The sequence below is a fragment of the Carettochelys insculpta genome, chromosome 26 (genome assembly GCF_033958435.1).
Source record: "Carettochelys insculpta isolate YL-2023 chromosome 26, ASM3395843v1, whole genome shotgun sequence".
Taxonomy (NCBI): Eukaryota; Metazoa; Chordata; order Testudines; family Carettochelyidae; genus Carettochelys; species Carettochelys insculpta.
The window spans coordinates 1,591,586-1,606,929 of record NC_134162.1 but is presented as its reverse complement, the minus strand read 5'-3'; the positions used below and the strand labels follow the sequence as shown (position 1 = coordinate 1,606,929).

Genomic DNA, 15,344 nt, shown 5'->3' with positions numbered 1-15,344 from the left:
ACTCTCACCCTGGGCTACTTCCCTGCCTCCTCTCTCACTCTCCCTCCCTTCCCTGAATGGGGAGGCTTTTTAAAAGCCAGGTGAGATCAGCTGAACCGCACTGATCAATTGCGGTCCCTCCCTGCTGCTTCTACCTGGGTGCTCAGTCAGCTCATTCCCTTCTTCCCCTAGCCGGGGGTGTGCCATATGCTGCCTTGACCCTGTTACAATCTCATTTGCATCCTGCTGCTCCAGCAAGTAGGATGGTGGAATCTGCACAGAGCACCAGGGGGACTGATCAAAGCATACATGAATTTGACACAAGAAGGGAATTCAGGGAGAGGCTCTAAACAGACAGTGATTTTAGTTGGAACTGGCAGATTTCAGGCCCATGATGCTGTCTTAGGCTCTGTGGTCAAAGTCTAACTTCCCAGTAGTGAAAGATTGGTAACCACCCAAGGCCAGCACTGAAAAACAATTGAGAAACGCAATGGATGATTTCCCGCATCTAACTAAAGCCAATTGACAGGGGGTGAGCCAAGGACAAGAGAAGCTGAAATATGACTAGCGCTCACTTCATGAGCCATCTTATTTTCTGTTCTCTTTACTGTGCAGTACCTAAAGCAGGGGCCCCACCTAAACATTGACCTAACACAGCTTTGGAGACAATTCTTCCCATGGCTTTTCCTCCTCTGGAGCTCATTGCTATCATGTCAGAGCAACTCGCATGTTCATTTCTTAGCATCCCTGGAAGGTGAGGGTAGTCTGCTCACCTTACAGAAGGAAAATGGAGGCCCAGAGAGATTAAAGTCAACAGTATCCACTAAATTGGGGTGTCCAATTAGAGATGCCTGGAACTTGACTTTTCAGAGTGCTTGGCACCATACAATACTGATGTCATAGACTCCTAGGGCTGGACGGAACCTCAGGAGGTCCCGTCCAGCCCGCAATGTTCAAAGCCCAGCACCCAATAATTAAATTGCAGGTGTGAGTGGTCAGCAAATCAGACTGCGGGATAGCAAGCAGGGCAAACAGGAAACGGGATCACCTGTGAAAATTTGGTTTTAAGTGACTAGACTTAGCATCACACAGGAAGGCAGTGGCAGAGAGAGGGCAGCAGTCTACTGCGTTCACCTCCTTTCTCTTACTGCACTTCCTTGCTTTGTTCACACAATGCCTTTCAGTTGCTTCAAACAAACATGTCAGAGTAATTCACTACACAAACCTAATTCACCTCACAGCAGAGCCAGCCTGTGTACTAGATGGAGGGGTCCTTTAGGCTATGTCCACTCAGCAGCATTATTTCAGAATAAGCTATTCCAGGAGAGATCTTCCAGAATAGCTTATTTCCAAATAGTGCAGTTACACACAAAATACATATCAAAATAGCGCTCAGCTATTTCGAATAGAGCGTCCACACACAACAGAGCCTATTTCAGATCAAAGCTCCTGGAAGCACTATATCTTATTTCAAAATAGCCCCTCTTCCCTGTCTATACAGCCCCTATTCCGAAAGAGGTGTTTCAGAATAGGCGCTATTCCTTGAAGAATGAGGTTTACCAAATTCTATATAAGGTGTCTGCTTTTTCAAATGTATTTTGAAATCACAGTTGTGTTCTGCAGATGCTCGCGAAGTTATTTTGGAATAGAGGCCTTTAGATACATCCTTTGAGAAAAATTAAAAAGTATTTTATCATGTAATTCAAGGCTATATCCTAATACGCACCAGGGGCCAAATTAACACTGCACAGTCAATTCCTAACTTCTGAGCACATGACTTTGTAATCTTCATTTTCTTTCCATGTAGTTAGTGTGTAATTCTCTTACAGTTTAACTAAACCGGTGAGACATTGTCTAGCCATTTAGACTGATTTAAGCTTGCTTATATCAGCTTAGCCTGCATCAATAAGTTTACAGGCCCAACCAGTCTTACAAGCTCTCCCTGAAGAATGTCACTTGTAAAAGCTTCATGGCCTTTTCCATTTTTCAGACACAAACACTGCAGGGCGGTCTGATCAGGCTGCGGGGGCAATCCTGCTGGACAGAGGGATGTGAAACTCTGACAATTACTTCTTCAAAGGGAAACAGGTCCTCCTGACCTGTTACTTTAACTCCTGGTCCCCCCCACACTCACTATCTTCTCTCTCAGGGTACCAACAACCCCTTACCCTTCCTTACTCAGTGACTCCAGGTGATTTGAAACAAGTCTATAGTGACTGTATTCTATCCATCCTCAACACGGCACAATTGGCGAGCATGATTTCTACAGCAATTGCTTTGGATTTAGAGAGGAGAGGCCAGCTATAAAACACAATTATTTCAAGGGGTAGAGGGGGAGGTTAGATACCAATTAATTTTGTCCATGCTAGAAGGTTATTAAGAGAGGAGGAGGATAGTTTTAATGGACTTGCATTGCAGTAGTTTCAGGCTACATCTACACCAGCCCCAAACTTCGAAATGGCCACGCAAATGGCCATTTCGAAGTTTACTAATGAAGCGCTGAAATGCATATTCAGCGCTTCATTAGCATGCGGGCGGCAGCGGCGCTTCGAAATTGACGTGCCTCGCCGCCGCGCGGCGCGTCCAGACGGGGCTCCTTTTCGAAAGGACCCCACCTACTTCAAAGTCCCCTTATTCCCATGAGCTGATGGGAATAAGGGGACTTCGAACTAGGTGGGGTCCTTTCGAAAAGGAGCCCCGTCGGGACAAGCCGCGTGGCGGCGATCCACGTCAATTTCGAAGCGCCGCGGCCGCCCGCATGCTAATTTGTTTTGTTTGCATTGCAGTAGTAAGACATTGAAAAGTGTTGCATGAAATCCCACCTGTAAAATTAATTCATATTTAAATAATATCCAGGAGGACTCTCTCATGGATGGAAACTCATGCCAGAGTCTGGAATGATCGAGAGAGAGGGACACAGGGACAAGGGTGGGCTTTAAAGTCTTCCTAATTACTAGAAGAGGAAGTACACAGCAAGTCATTGAGTTTTGCAGAGGATAAGTAATGGATAGGAGCTGCAAACAGCCGCGAGAACTGAAAGGGGTCTAGAGAGGTTAGATATCTGGACAGGAAAGAAAAGGTGAATCTCTTTGCAAAGTCATATCCATCCACTCAGGAAAGCCTCAGGGACAGATTTTTGAGGACTCACCACCTACCACTGGGACCAAGAGTTTTAGTTCTAGTTCTGCCAGCAGTTTCACCAGGTGGACCTGACTCTCTCCTCCCATAGGTCACTTCCATCTGTGCGGACCAAGTGTGAAGGTGGTGTTGCACGTACTCTGATTTGGCAACAATTAAGACCTGCCGTGCACAGGTATCAGTGATTCCACAATGAACAAGTCAGTGGGGAATCTGCCCCCATGGAGTAAATGCTACAGCGGCAGTTCCAAAAGAGACCTAGGGACCAGACTTCACTCTCACTGGTGCAAACCAGTAGTAACTCTGCTGAGTCCGTAGAGACGTGGGTACATCAGTCAGACCAGGGCGAGTGACAAGTGGGATGAGGTGGGGCCCATGGAAACTAACAGCAGCCCATGGCTAGTGCAGGATCCCCACATGGAGATTGCCAGAGCACTTTCATGCTTGGAAGGTCAGATGCAGATTGTCCCCAGAGTCAGATCCAGCCGGTCCCCAGACACCATCCCTGGGTCTACACGAGCCCCTTCCTTTCAGAAGGGGCGTGTTAATGAGCGGGTTCAAGAGATGCTACTAAGGCGCTGCCATGAATATGCAGTGCCTCATTAGCATAACGGCTGCCGCGGCAATTCAAAAGTGCAGCTTTTTGAACTGCGCGCTGCCCGTGGAGACAGGGACCTTCCGAAAGGACCCCTCTGTTTTTGAAAACCCCTTCTTCCTAACACCAGATAGGAAGAAGAGGCTTTCAAAAACTGGGGGGGGTCCTTTCAGAAGGTCCCCGTCTCCACAGGCGGCACGTGATGCGAAAAGCTGCACTTTCGAATCGCCGGGGCTGCCATTATGCTAATGAGGCACTGCATATTCATGGCGACGCCTCATTAGCATCTTTCAAACCCTTTCATTAACACGCCCCTTCTGAAAGGAAGGGGCTCGTGTAGACCCAGCCCGTATGTATGAGCAGCTTCAACAGAGATCACCACGTGAGATCGGGCCAAGCCCTCTGCTGCTACCAGAGGGGGAATAGCCCTTGTCTGAGTGTGATCTGCTAAGGAAGGGACAGAGTCAACCATGTAAACACCAGACCACTGTGCACTAGACAGGTTACCATACATGGCCATTCCTTAGTGCTAAAGGGCAGTGAAATTCCTGAGGAATGAGGTATTGCAGCCCCAAGAATTGCACTGATTCCCAGGCATTCCACAGCAGGGCTGAACAGTGTGCTGGGATGTGTGGGTTCTCCACCGACAATCCAGGAGCTTGGGGCGGGAGGGGAGGGGGGAGAACAGTAGCAAAAGGGAAGTTATTTAGTTTTGCAGGAGGGAAAAAAAAAGTCCTTTCCTGCTGGGAATTTCCCTGATCTCTCATTTTCAGACCCACCCTATTGAATGCCAGTTGTTATAGAACATACCACGCATCTTTTCAGAGCGTAGTCAAACCCAAGGCTCTATGGGCTGCTTTGCCCTCCCCAGGAGACAAACTCATGAAGCAGACATTTCCAAGGCAGTATTTGGTAGAGATATAAGGACAGGCACGGGGGGGGGGGCGGGGGGGGGAGGGGTTGACAGGGAGAGGCACAAAACTCCAGAGAATAATCCCCCCTCCCTAGTAGGGAGACAAGCCACACAATCAGGGCTCTGTAACAGCATGCCCAGAAGGCAGAGGAAGGAGTATCTTGGCATCTCTTCAGGACTACCTTTGCCAAACTCCAAGCAGATTCAAGCTCGAGGCTGTTCATGGGAAGATGGATCCCACAAACTAGACCCTGCAGCCACCAAGAACTGGAGAGAGGGGCCAAGACACCCTCCTCAACTCTGTACGGGGCAAATGGGCACCAACCATCAGACATCTAGTAGCCAAAGACAGATTCACAGGATGGGGCCTGGGACAACAGCCGTTATCACCAGGGCTGGGTTCTCACCATGGTGTTGGCTCACTGGCCCATGACCCTCATGTTTTAAGCTGACCTCTAGCAAATAAGCTTGCACCAACTAGTAGCTGTCTGCTGTACCTTGCCTAGCTCTGGCTAACCTACTGCTCTCGATCACTGATTTTAGTTTGAGCAAAAAACTATCTGGATTTTTTGCTTTAAACTTGTCATCAGGAGTCTCCAGAGCTGAAGGAGTGGGTCTGTCCCACAAAAGCTCATCACCTAATAAATAATTTTGTTAGTGTTTAAGGTGCTACAGGACTGCTTTTTTGTTTTGCTTTAACTCATTATTTCGGGGAAGCGACCAGGATGCTGATTTACACCAACTGAGGATGTAGTCCTCAAAGTTTGCAGGTGTGTAACCTTTACCCAGATAGAAAAGGGAATGCAAAGCAGTACAATGAAGAGCCAAGCTACTAGACTTCATACACAGCCCTGCTACTGCTCTCATCTCTGCTGAGAGCTTCAACTTCCCTTCCTCACGACCTTCAGCAAAATGGAAACAGACATCCTCACCTACCTCCTTGTGGGTCAGAACTAGTGACAGCCAAACCTGGAGAGAGCCCCAAATGAAGGGCACGGGGGACGTTCAGCTGCTGTCCCTCTTCGCTGCTTCAGGGGAAACTCACAATGTTGAGCTCCAGAAACCAGAAGGTAGGTTCCCCCTTAGACATAAACACACATACACCCTTCCGGGGTTCAGAGCGCACACGCATTTCCGCTTCCCTTGCAGCAGGAAATTTGCTTAGCAGGAGGATGTCAGCCTGCTTTTCTTTTTTAATTGTTCATAGACTCCTGTTCCTAGGCCAGAACAGACCATTGTGATCATTCCATAGAACTCTGGCCCTGACCCTCCATCACTCCTAAAGCTGGTCACTTCGGAACACATGCAGCTTTCGGTGATGGAGAACCCCACCACTAGACTTGCTGAAGTATTCTGGAAGTTTACCTCTCTCACTGTTCAAAACTCACACCCTGTGTCCACTCTTATTTTCCCCTCAGGCCTTGCATATGTCCCCAGAAATATTTCAGAAAACAAGGCTCTAGGATCCACCCCCCCCAGTAACAAAGACCAGAACCTGGGCTTGTACCGGAATGGGTGCTGTACATGCTCGGAGAAGCAAAGGGTGTAAACAGCACGTGGTGCTAGAACTCAAGAGCAATTCACAGAGCTACATGCACATGACGTTTGCACAAGGCTATACCCCATCACGTCTCTCCAGCCAGCAGGGTTGTGGGTTGCAGTGTGCTACGCTGATTGGGTGTCCAGTGCCACTGACAGCCTGGCCAGTGGTAGGAGGACTGGCTAGAACAATGCACACAGCATGTTGTGTTCAGCGCTCTCTGTGCAAGGGCTGATGGACCGATCAGTCCATGGATGTTCCTGGGAAAGAGAGCCTTTGTGGTCAGGAGTCGGAGGACGGAGGGCCTGAGGCCAGGAGCCATGCTGGACTGGTGGCAACAGGGCTGGCCAGCTGGGAGTCCAGCCAGAACCAGTGGCAGCTGGGGCCAGGAGTGGAGTTGGGAGTGCAGTCAGGCAGGGGAGCTGCAAGTGACGTCCCCTTGTATAACAAACACCCTCATTCAGGACCAGCCAGGTCCCAAGGGTGCCAGAGGTCCAACCTGTAGTTTCACCAGGCATGAAGACCAGCCCCGCCCCAGTCCAAGCGTGTCACAGCCCTGCCATTTCGATCAGAGGGGCCCAGCCAGGGGCGTGACAGAGGCAGCCTGGATGTTTAGAGAACTGCGACAGGCCGATCGCAATGGCCAAACCTAAACAGAGCCAGAGCACCGCCTGGCACTTGCCCTGGCATGGACAAGCCCTTCTCCTTAGGGAGGCCACTGCACAGACCTAGCGACCTGCCCCCAGCCTGGGCGGAGGAGGTCTCCCTTCAGGCTGGCCAGTGGGGCTCACGGGATTCTGCTGCAACGAGCGGATGCTACAGCTGAATCACAGAACCCTCGGGCTGGAAGGGACCGCGGCAAGTCACCAAGTCCAGCCCCCTGCCCAGAGCAGGACCCGCTCCAGCCAAACCCTCCCGGCCAGGGCTGCAGAGTCCACCGCCTCCCTCGGCAGCGCATCGCCCGGCTTCACCTCCTCTGCCACATCGGCAGCCCTCCCCTCCGAAGAGGGGCAACACCCCGCCTGCCCGCCAGCGCCCGGCGCAGGGGGCGGAGGGACGTGCGACTTCGCAGCCCTGAAGTACAGCAGCCCCCGCAGGTCCGCGCAGACAGCACGTGCTACCCCGCGCAGCCCTGCGCCAGGCGAGCTCCGCCACGCCCGCCTGCAGCCCGCGGGGGCAGACTCGCCGCTCAGCCCCTCATCCAAACGCCCCGGGGGGTCCGGCACCCAGCGTGCCCCGTGCAGGAAAGGGGGCGGCGCAGCCCCGTCCCCGGAACCCACGTGCAGCCGGCGGCGCCGCACCCCGAGTGCCACCGTCAGCCCCGCCGGTTGCGGGCGCGCGCCAGCGCCCGGCCCCGGGAGCCTCCGCTCCGGCACCCGCGGGCGGCTCCCGAGGCCGCAGGTTCGAGCCCCCGCGGGCGGAAAGACCCGCTCCGTGCGCGGCGCCGGGCTGGGGCGCAGCGGCGGCACCTACCTGAGCGGGGCCGGGCTCCAAGCGCTGCGCTGCCGCCGGGCCGGGCCGGGCCGGTTTTCTTCCCTCCGAGGAGGCGGGGCCGGCGCCGCCCGCCGGGCAGGAGAGGGGCGGGGGCCCTGCCAGGGAGGGGCGCGGGACGGCCCCCCGCAGTCCCGCCCCGGCCCCCCTTATCCCAGCCTGGGGCTCCCCCCATCCCCGCAGTCCCACCCCGGCCCCCCTTATCCCAGCCTGGGGCTCCCCCCATCCGCTCTGACCCCCAAGTCCCTCCCCAGCCCCGCTTATCCCAGCCTGGGGCTCTGACCCCCCGCAGTCCCACCCCAACCCCCATTATCCCAGCCTGGGGCTCTGACCCCCCACAGTCCCGCCCCACCCCCCCTTATCCCAGCCTGGGGCTTCCCCCATCCGCTCTGACCCCCAAGTCCTGCCCCAGCCCCCCTTATCCCAGCCTGGGGCTCTGATCCCCCACAGTCCTGCACTGGCCCCCCCTTAGCCCAGTCTGGGGCTCTGACCCCCCGCAGTCCCACCCCGGCCCCCCTTAGCCCAGCCTGGGCCTCCCCCCTCCACTCTGACCCCCCGCAGTCCCGCCCCAGTCTGGGGCACACCTCACTCCTACCCCAGCCCCCCAATCTACCTGCCAGGGCTGCACCCGAGACCCTCCACTCCACTCTGACCCCCAGATCTCCCCATCCTGGTTATCCTTGCCTGGGGCTCCCATCTAAGTGCACTGAGACCTCCCAGTCCCATTCCCACCACCACTCTTCCAGCCTGGGGCTCGCCCCCTCCACTCTGACCCCCAAGTCCTGCCCCAGCCCCTCATTCTACTAGCTAGGGCTCCCCCCAGCACCTGAGATCCCTCACATCCACCCCAGCCCCCCATTCTTCCAGCCTAGTGCTCCCTCCCCACTCTGCTGATCCCTCAAATCCAACTAGTACCTCCCCCACACACTTGCTATTCCAGCTCTGTGGGTGCACCTCATCCTCTGCTGTTCCTCCTGGGCCACCGCTGAGGGGAGGCTGCATATGGGTGCACTCAGCCCCCCACTAGCAGCCAAACTGAGACCGGCAAACTCATTTCATTGGTGACCTAACACAGAATTGAGCATAGGGCCTTGGTATGCACAGCGTGTGGGGGCAAGCTGGTCTGGCGAAATGATGAGCCTGGCCAGTTATCCCTCTCAGAGGAACCATTGTGAAGGTTCCCTTATGTTATCCTAATATGTTCCCTTAAGTGCCCTTCCAAATTAGCTCCATGCATGTACCTTACCTGGAGTGACAGAGGCCACCAGCTTCACAGCAGTCAGAGAAATATTAAACATTTACATCCATGGTTACGTCTGATGAGGGGCACGGCTGGAATATTAATGAAAATCCAGCAGTCAGGCTGCCCTTCATTCTCATTGAGAAGGACGTGACAGTAGGGAAATTAAGGGACTTTCCCAGAGTCACACAGCAAATCAGTGACCAGGCCATGCTTCGGACTTTGGAAAAGTGACTCCAAGCGTTGTGCTGACTCCTCTTGAGGACTGTGTGGTGTGATCCGTCAAGCCCTTGCTGAAGACAATAAACGTTGGTCATTGTTGACCCGGGCCAGATCCTGACAGAGACGCACATCTTTTTGCTTCGACAACTCTCAGCTACCCAGTCCCCCCTTCCCTGCTGCATAAGAAAAGCCCCCTCACATATCAGGGGAGCCCTCCCTGGAGCTGGGCAAATGCCCGATGTTTTGGTTTGCTAGAAAGACCAGGTCTGGGAGGAAATATCTTGTATTGGACCAGCCTTGGTGGGGGAGTGAAACACGCTTTCCTTAGTCTGCTGGTAGCGCCACAGAACAGAAGAAGAAAAACACGGTTCAATTCAAACCAAAACTCTTCAGATTTTTTAACAAATTAAAAATTTAGAAAACTCCCCACCACCACCACAGGCCTTTAAAGCAAAGGCAATGAAGGGCTAGTTTCACAACACAGAGGGTGAGCCTTTCCCTCCACTCCAGTGGTTCAGGCACTCAGTTGGGAGGTTCAAATTCTCCCTGGCCAGGACAGAGGCTTGAATGTAGGTCTTACCACTCCTAACCCTCAGCCTATGGGTGAGTCCAGTACATATCCCGCTCCAGCTCCCCTGTTGGAATGGTTCCTTTTTGTATAAACAATTATATGGTCTGTGGTGCAGGACGGGATCTCTGGTGTGTGCCCCCCAGCAAGCAAAGGCTGCAGAATCAAACACAGTTTTTCTCTGGCCTAATAAATATTCAGGAAGGCCTTCTCACCCCACCCTCCCCAAGCCCACCAAACAGCCAATAGCTTGTGAGTAGAGCTCTCACCTGGGATATAAAGGACGGGCCTTCAACCCCCTGATTCTAAAAGAGGTTTCAGAAATATCAGGTATTTTTTGACACTATCAGAATAAAATGTTTCAAATTTGGGGGGCGGGGGGGCTACATTAGCACAGGCATTTAGCTGTTATTCACAAAGCGAAGGAGAAGGAATTCCCTGCCCCTGGCTTATTCATTAATACAGTAAATAGGACAGTGACCCCAGATTTAGGTGCCTAATTTCCAGTTTCAACCCGCCCACCTCCATCTTCCATAGCCCTCACAGAATCCTAGGGCTGGAAGGGACCTCAGGAGGTCATCTAGTCCAGCCCCTGCTTCAAGCAGGATCAACCCCAAGTAAGTCCTCCCAGCCAGGACCTTGTCAAACCAGGACTTAACAACCTCTAGGGATGGAGAATCCACCACCTCTCTAAGCATCCAAAGTCTACACGACTGGGGCCATCAATTTAAGTTATGCAACTTTGGCGCTGGAAGACGACCTACTTAGGTCTGCACTCTGCGGTGTGGTAAGCCAACAGCTGACGCTCTCCTGCCAACATCCCCTGCGCTTCTTGTTGTGGGGGAGAACCAGACTCACTGGGAGAGTGCTCAGGGATCGATTTATCGTGTCTAGACTAGGTGGGACAAATTGACTTTTGCTGGATCAATGGCGGCTCTGATTGTCCACATGTCCTATCGCTCGCCTAAGCCCCAGCATGATTTGCAAATTGGGAAAGGCCTGTCCTGCCTGCACAGCCTCCTCTGGTTGCTTACCAGGTTGCACTCTGTTAAGCTAGTGTTCAGTACATTTGCCCAGGACATGTGAGAGCCAAGTTCATTTCCCCTCTCTGCCTGAAGGGAGGACTTAATCTCCCCCTCAGAGGTACACACCCTAACTAACCTGGGGTGACTGCTGGCAGGGACACAAGTTGGGCACCCTTCACCTGACTCCTCCCCACCTCCACAGTTCCCCTCTGTATCACCTCATAGCTGGTATCGAGTAATAATAATACATAAAATTCTGTCCAACACTGATGATAGCAGATTTTCCTAATTCAAGAGGTGAATGGACTAGGTGGCCATTCCTACCAGGCAGAAGTCATCATAGAACAACAGAGCTGGAAGAGACCTAAAAAAGCCATTGAGTCCAGCCCCCTGCCCAAGGCAGGACCAAACTGATCTGCCCAGCCAGGGCTTTGTTGAGGTGAGACTTAAACACCTCCAGGGATGGAGACTCCACCACTTCCCTGGGGAGACCATTCCAATGCTTCACCACCCTCCTCGTGAAAAAGTTTTTCCTAATGTCCAACCTGGATCTTCTCAACTGCAACTTGAGACCATTGTTCCATGCTCTGCCATCCATGACCACTGTGAACAGCCTCTCTCCAGCCTCTTTGCAGCCTCCCTTCAGTAAGTTGAAGGCTGTTATCAAGTCCCCCCTCAGTCTTCTCTTCTGCAGACTAAACAGTCCCAATTCCCTCAACCTTTCTTCATAAGTCATGGGCTCCAGCCCCCTAATTATTTTGGTCGCCCTCTGCTGGACCCCCTCTAGTGTATCCACATCCTTCCTATAATTGGGGGCCCAGAACTGGACACAGTACTCCAGATGCGGCCTCACCAAAGCCGAATAAAGAGGAGCAATCACTTCACTGGATCTACTGGCAACGCTCCTCTTGATGCAACCTAATATGCCATTAGCTTTCTTGGCTACAACGGCACACTGTTGCCTCATGTCCAGCTTCTCGTCCACTACAACTCCCAGGTCCTTCTCTGCAGAACTACTACCGAGCCAGTCGGACCCCAGCCTGTAACAATGCTTGGGATTCTTCCGGCCCAAATGCAGGACTCTGCACTTGTCCTTATTGAACCTCATCAGATTTCTTGCAGCCCAGTCTTCCAATTTGTCTAAGTCAGTCTGGACCCTGTCCCTACCCTCCAGCATATCTATTTCTCCCCCTAGCTTAGTGTCATCTGCAAACTTGCTGAGGGTGCAATCCAACCCCTCATCCAGGTCATTGATAAATACGTTGAACAGACCAGGTTATTCCTGATCACTTTCCCCTCCTCCAAATGCCTCAAAATGACTTCCTTGAGGAGCCCCTCCATGTTTTTTCCAGGCACTGATGTAAAACTGACCAGCCTATAGTTCTCTGGATCATCCTTCTTCCCTTTTTCTAAAGATGGGCACTACATTTGCCTTTTTCCAATCATCCGGGATCTCTCCCAATCTCCACAACTTTTCAAAGATAACGGCCAAGGGCTCGTCAACAACATATGCCAACTCCCTCAGAACCCTCGGATGAATTAGGTCTGGGCCCATGGATTTATGTACGTTTAGCTTTTTTAGATAGCTCCTAACCTGTTCTTTCCCCACCAAAGGCTATCCACCTTCATCCCACAATGCATCACTTGTCGCATTAGTCCGGGAGCTGCCCTGGTCTGTGAAGACAGAGGCAAAGAAAGCATTAAGTACTTCAGCCTTCCCTACATCATCTGTCACTGGGTTACCTCCCTCATCCAGTAGGGGCCCCACGCCCTCTCTGATCACCTTCTTGTTAACATGCCTGTAGAAACTTTTCTTGTTATCCTTCACATTCCCCGTGAGTCGCAATTCCAGTTGCGCTTTCGCCTTCCTGACAACTGCCCTGCATTCTCGAGCTGTACATTTATATCCCTCCCTAGACATCTGTCCAAGTTTCCACTTTTTGTAAGTTCCCTTTTTGTGCCTAAGTTTTCCAAGGATTTCCCCATTAAGCCAGTCTGGTCTCCTACCACAAGTGAGGGAAAGTGGTTGCCCTTGGCAAGAGGTGGGAAATACCAGGTTCCAGATATCCATGTGCACATCAAGCAGTGTGGATTTCACCTCCAGGGAGAAGAACTGCTGGGGACCTTAGTTGTCAAGGGGAGGGCGTGAAAAGCAGAGGCAAGACTTAAAGCAGCAGGGACTTGCCAGCTGTTCATCCATTGAGGAAATAACAGCATCTTGGAATCGGAATCCAGGGAACGAGTATCAGACACTTCCAAGAGTTTTGCTGGTTGCAAATCCAAATTTGAAGCAGCAATTCAGCAGAACATCAGTGGCAGAGGTTAGTATTTAAGTTTCCTTGGTTGTCAGATGAATCTGCTGCTAAAGCTACACTTCACAACAAATAAATCAGTCAGCCCGGCACACGCTGATTGTCGCAGCAGATGGCATATCTCCAGGTGGAAGGAGGTCAGAGGGCCATGGTACTCTAGAAAGGATTAATGCAACTGCATTGAGCTGAACCAGTTGGTAAGAAAACCCTAAAAACCCACACATTTTTTAACATTCCAGTGGAAATCATCTGCATTTCAAGCATGGGAAAGCTTCAGAAAATTCCTAAAAGATCTCTCATTGCTGTCAAGAGGTAAGGAACTCCCCTCAGAACACTGGAGAAGATATTAACAGATCAGGTTTCCTTTTCAGGTGACAGAAAGGCAGCTGATCTGACCTCAAAGATGGAAAGTTATAAGCAGTCACGTCATTAAGAATAAAGAAAGATGTGGCCAAACCTGCAGAGAGGAAAGAAAAGTTACCTTCCATAACTAGAATGGGAAGACAATGAAGACAGTCACTTGTCACCATCAAGCTTCAAACCAACAATGCAGCAGATGGCCACTGACAAGCAGGAGATTCTCCAGATCTGAAGAAGTGCATCGGTCCCCCAAAAGCGCATCACCTAATTACTTCATTAGTCTTTCAAGTGCTACATGCCTGCTTTTTAGTTTTGTGAAGATACAGACTAACACAGCTGCCTCTCTGCGACTAAGGAGGAGATGGCTTGCGGTTCTGTTGTACAAGATGGTTCCTGATCTGTTCCCTTTAGATTTGCTCTCTTATGAGCCCGTAAAACTGATGAGCTGCCAAATTACCCCTCAAATTTTGATCCCTAGCTATGGTTGTGCTTTACAATAACTACTTTGCAAAGTTGATTTGCCTATTCATGAGATCAGGATTACAAATGCTCAGGATGTTCGAGTACAAATGAATGGACCTGTTCAACGCCATGCCTATCACCTGGAAGGGTGATTGACTCTCTGAAGATATGAAATCACAGATGCTCCGTTCAATATAGCAGTGGAATTGGCTCTGAGGAGATGCAGGAGATGCATTGGGTAAGTCAGATGAGCACACAATCTGCTCCACAAAATTGCTAACGTATGTTGTGTGAAAAGGGTTTGCTATAGGTGATCACACCTCTCAAGGTCTAAGAGGACCCAAGAGGGATGTCAGACACCAGGGGATTCATCTTTATCAGGAGGTGAGGAACCTGCTTATCGCATCTGAGTGCAGTTCTGTGGCTTCTGCTGTACTTTCAGATGACAGAAACACAGCCAGTGCGGACAATGTTCAAGACTATATTGGATGCTCAGAAGTTGCATGGGGCCATCTGCTGGGCAAAGAGGAACAGCTGGTTCCATCTGCTGGGCTGGAAGCAGAAGGGGGCTATGTCAAACAAGAGGAAAGCACTGGAGATTAACTAGTACTGGGGCACAGCCAGTATCTCCAGGGGTGGACTAGGACAGGGTACATAACCAGAGTGACCGGTGGGTCTTTGCTCACATACATGGGGTCAAATGGCTCACTCTGTTTGGGGTTGGGAAGGAATTTTCCTCCAGGGCAGGCTGAGCAAGGACCAGCCCTTTGGACCATTTAGAAACAGACCACAAAACTGATCAACGATAACTTTTTTGTTTCGTCTTTTGCATTGCCTATAGACCCATCCTGTGCCTCTCTGCCACGCCCACGCTCCCAGCCATGCAGCAGGGTAGAGTTCCACCTGGGTGGACTGCCCCTCCTTCTCACAGCACCAGCCTGATCCATTGTTCTGCCTCCCCAACATTGTCCCAGTGCAGGAGAAAACAGCCCGCCATGCCCAGAGAGGGACAAGCCACGTACATCGCCCCACAGGGATGGAGGGGAAATGGCCATGCACCCCAGACCAGGGGAAAGCAGGAAGAACAGAAGGGTGGTTAGTGAACCCAAAGCAATTGTTCTATTGGCTTGGTGGGGCCACTGCTTCCTGAGCACTCTGCCTGGGTGCACAGCCTGGCATTAAATTCAGCACAAGCAGCTCCTTACTCCAGAGGGAGCTGTTGGGCAGTGGGCCGTCAGCCAGCCCTTCTCTGGGAGTTGGGGGCCAGAAGCCTTCTCCCCTCTTTAGCCTGGCCCAGATGTGCTGCGTTCTCCTCTCTCCAAGCCCGGTGCTTTCAGGGAAGCACTGGTTGGGACTGTTCACCCTGTGTTACCTGTGTGGGGTCCATACATCCCACTGCAGGTCCTCGGGGAAATCCAAAGGGGAGGAATTGCTGTTATCTGGCTTGCGGTGACCGGGAGCATGACTAGGGGCTAGGGTCAGTTAGCATTAGTACAGTG

At 51.9% G+C, this 15,344-nt stretch overlaps 1 protein-coding gene across 2 annotated transcripts in view; it reads right to left on the bottom strand.

Annotated features, from left to right (window-relative positions):
- Positions 1-7,734, bottom strand: part of CSRP1 (cysteine and glycine rich protein 1) — a 31,088-nt gene extending 23,354 nt beyond the window's left edge. The window contains exon 1 of one of the 2 annotated variants that reach the window (XM_074977318.1): positions 7,639-7,734. The gene's annotated coding sequence lies outside the window, so the exon portion shown is untranslated. Of the gene's footprint in view, positions 1-5,561; positions 5,685-7,638 lie in introns of those variants that run through there. The other variant, XM_074977319.1, reaches the window with a different exon arrangement.
- Positions 7,735-15,344: the final 7,610 nt, after the last annotated feature.